This window comes from Marmota marmota, unplaced genomic scaffold, assembly GCF_001458135.2.
Source record: "Marmota marmota marmota unplaced genomic scaffold, marMar, whole genome shotgun sequence".
NCBI classification, from domain to species: domain Eukaryota; kingdom Metazoa; phylum Chordata; class Mammalia; order Rodentia; family Sciuridae; genus Marmota; species Marmota marmota.
Genome location: NW_026000241.1, coordinates 24,947,734 through 24,951,693, shown reverse-complemented (window position 1 = coordinate 24,951,693; position 3,960 = coordinate 24,947,734). Strand labels below are relative to the sequence as shown.

Here is a 3,960-nt window from a genome sequence, read left to right as displayed (position 1 = left end):
GTTACTTCCGTGAGGTTGCATCAAGCAGGAAAGCAGTTTGTTCAGACTCACCTGGGGCTTAATGATTCATTTTCAAGTAGGCTCACTGGCATGGCCGTTGGCACGGGCTCTGCACATGGCTTCCTGGGTGTTCTTATGACAGGACAACTGGCTTCCTGCAGAGTGACTGGTCTGAGAGAGAACAAGAAAGTCGAAAGCTGTGTGCCTTTGATGGTCTGGTCTCCCAGGGAGCACACGGCCACTTTCACTTCATTCTGTTTGTTAAAAACAAGTCACCAGGTTCAGCCCACATTCACGTTAGAGGAAATTCGACTCTATTTCTTGAAAAGAAGAGTATCAAAGAACTTGTGTACATTGGAAATACAACATACTAAGTGTTACCTTTTAAAGAATTTCATATAAATGGAATCATGTATTACATTACCTTTTATTGTATGTCTTCCTTTGCTTAGCATATTTTTGAGATCCATGTGTATTTTTGCACATGATATCAATGACCTATAGCCTTTTATTATTTGGATAGTATTCAGTTGTACATCTGTGGCACATTTTATCTATTTACTAAAGCATGTTTATATTTTCAGGCCAATTTAGGAGACATGGAGTTTTTCTGTCTGCATGAATGGAGTCTATTGAATTGCATGTTTTCAAACATTAACTTTTTAAAAAAAAAAAGAAGAGTTTTTGTTATAAATGAATAAAATTTACAAAACATAACTTTACTACAAGGGCAGTTACCTCTGTTTACATGTTCTGGATTGTGTAACATAATCGATGTTTAGGCAATCAGATGATTGAAAAGAAAAACTCCACCTAACCAGAAATTGGAGTTCCTTTATTATATGCTGATCACATATACACAGATTACCCCCAAATAGCAATCATAATATTTGACATTGATTTTTATCCTCAGCATCATGTATTGGAATAAAAGGAGAGTTTTTGAGGTAAACATTTTTCACAGTATACAGAGATGGGAGTACCTCAGGTCATATTAAAATTTGATTTCTATCACAAAATGTCTGGTTTTGCTAAAAGAATGGGCCTTCTGTACAAACCAAATCTCTTATCAGAATTTAACTTTATGTCTCTAAAGAATATGAAGCATGAAGCTTTTCAGGAGGAGCATGAATAGAGTTTGGAAGGTTGTTTTGGGATAGGAAATACTGTTATTAATACCTGTCAGGGGAATGAGTCAAACAGTCAAAGGCATTCGCACATCTGTAATGCTTAATCTCCTGCAACCAGGCTTTTCCTTCCTGATCAAGGGTCAGTCAAGGGTGGCAAGCTGAAGGCTATCACAGTTATCAATGCAAGCAGCAGGAGGAGGGACAGGACAAAGCCACAGCCCAGGGCTCAGGAGAACAGTCGTTAGCTGAGTCTCAGTGATTTCTGGCTCTCCTTCTAGAATTTAGCATGGGTCAGGACTTCATAATGAATAAATGATTATATTTGGAATAAATAAATAATTATCTTTGCAGATGTATTCATAAAGCATCCATCACAAAGTTGAATAAATTACTGCTCTGAATAAAATGTGGAAAACTTGGGAAAGTTACCTTTCTGCATTTTGTAGGGTTTTTTTAGCCTCCAGACCATGAAATCCAGGACGGGAGAGGAAGGTGTGCAAGCTAGTTATATTAGCGATGCAGGAAGAGGGTCCAAATTCCTTGGTGAGATCACACAAGCTGCACAGGGCTGCCCATCCCCAAATTTATATGTGAGCACCTTGACGGTTGAAGATGACTTCACATAGAGTCAGTTTCATCAACAAGGAAGTCTTTTACATTTTACATGCATTGGGGGTCGGGCAAGTAGGACCATGGGCCTCTTTTGCAAAATTCCTTTGATTTATATTTAGTCATTATTTATTTCATTTTTAAGTGTCAACTAATATAAAGGCATGTTCCATTTAATAAAAATGACTGATGAAAAAGATTTAATAATAAGAAAAGAGCTCTGGGAAGGTGGTGGGAGAAGTGAAAAAATATTAACTAGGAATATTAGAGAATCAGAAATGGGAGAACTTGTTTTGATCTCAGATGCTAATCCAGAAATTATCTTTCCTTCCCTAAGAAATAAAAGATAGCCCTCCACCACCACCACTGCCTTACCCCACCTCTGCACACACACACACACACACACACACACACACACACACACACAAACATGTAGCAAACATGCATTTTCCTTTTGTTGCCTTGTTTAAATTTTTCTTGGGGCAGGAGCTTCCTTCAAATATCCCAGTTTAGAGGGTAAAGGGAAGTTCTCTTTTATACATACCTTTGCATTCATTGCTCTTTCTTTCCTAGCTCCCCCTTCCAGGAGAGTTGTCCTCCTGCCCCTTGCCTCAGGACTCATACCTGTGAGTAATAAATTTTTGTTCCAACAAAAGAATTGCTCTCATGAGTATGGCATCCAAACAAAAATTTGGGAGGGAACTTCCCCATGTTACAGTGAGGTTTCTGTAACACCCCCTCTTCCTTTATATCAATAAGGGAATTGGCTGAACAAATACTTGTTAAGTGTATATAAAATGTCAGGCATAGTCAGAAGCATCAGGGTTGCAGAAAATACATTAAAAATAAGACCCTGCTAGGGTTTGGATTTATATAGAAATTGGTATTGAGAGTGGGGTCATTGCTGTGACCGTGTGGTTCAGAAGACTTGGGCATGGGTTTGTGGGAGGAGTTTGAAAAAAATTGGAGATACGTGCTGAAGAAGACTTAGAATGTCGTCAGCAGACCTTAATGTGCAATTCTGCTGGGAATTCAAAAGACTAGAATGGCAAGAGGAACACTGACAGTGCTCGTGAGATTTTAGAGGGAAATGGAGACTCTACTGGAAATTGGACTATAGGTCATTCATGTTACTATCTGGCAAAGAATTTATCTATATTTTGCCATGTCCTAACACTTTGTCTGAGGCTGAATTTAAAGACGATGGGCTAATTAATCTGGCAAATTTCAAGGTAGCACAAAATTCAGGCTGTGGCATGGATTTTGCTGGCAGCTTTTAGCCAGGATTACTGTGAGAACTGGGAGCAGAAACCAGAGCAGGATTTTAAAAACTTGCAGTTTGATCAGAAAAGTGTGTTTAAAATTGGGGCCAAGGAATGTGTGTTCATTGACGAGATCACAACAGCTAAAGAGACGTTAAGTACTTTGCACAGAGAAAATAGGATCTCAGGAATTGAAAAGATCATACCCATCACAGGTTCAAGGGTGTAAAAGTAAAAATTTCCTTTGAGAAAAGACCTTGAGGGAACATTTACTTTGGTTTGCACAGAGTGGCCTAGGAGGTTTCTCCATGCTCAGCCACCCAGGCACTCAGAAGATTCTGGAAACACGGACTATGGGGACCCAGCTACTGCTCAAACTGGCAGTATGCATAGTGAGTGTGGTGCTGGTTCTGCAGGACTACAGGATGCTGGAGTTAAGGTATCCTGGAGGCTCCCACCAAGATTTCAAAGTAAGGCCTAGGATGCCAGGCGAATTGCAGCAGGGTTAGAATCCCTGCGGTCTGCCCCTGAGAGTTCAATGCATAAAGCTGTGAAGGTGAAGTCAGTACTGGAATGGAGACCACAGGAATTAAGAGACGCCATTAATGTTGGACTGTCTGCCAAGGAAAGCCGCCGCTGGCTTCAGCGAGGCCCTGATATTCTGTAGATCTATATCCATATTTGCACCATATGGATCCCCCTAATGACCACTGCCACCTTATGAGTTTTGCACACATTATTTGGCCCTCGCTTTCTATTTCACTAATGGCCAAGTGTAATTCACACATACAGACCAAGAATCAACACACTGGTATAGAGCAGCTCTTTGTGCTATGTGCTCAGTACCAACTGACGTGCAACCAACTTTATTCTCTGGAGCCAGCTGCAGAATACTTCCTAACAGGTTTGGGTCTCTCTCCCTCTCCCTCTCCCTCTCCCCCTCTCCCCCTCTCCCCCTC

General features: G+C 40.6%; 1 long non-coding RNA gene across 1 annotated transcript in view; it reads right to left on the bottom strand.

Annotated features, from left to right (window-relative positions):
- Positions 1-3,960, bottom strand: part of LOC125610367 — a 4,460-nt gene continuing 500 nt past the window's right edge. Inside the window, exons 2-3 of the long non-coding RNA XR_007344267.1 lie at positions 2,284-2,363; positions 1-171 (exon numbers count right to left, since the gene is read on the bottom strand). This is a non-coding gene — a long non-coding RNA (uncharacterized LOC125610367). The remainder of the gene's footprint in view (positions 172-2,283; positions 2,364-3,960) is intronic.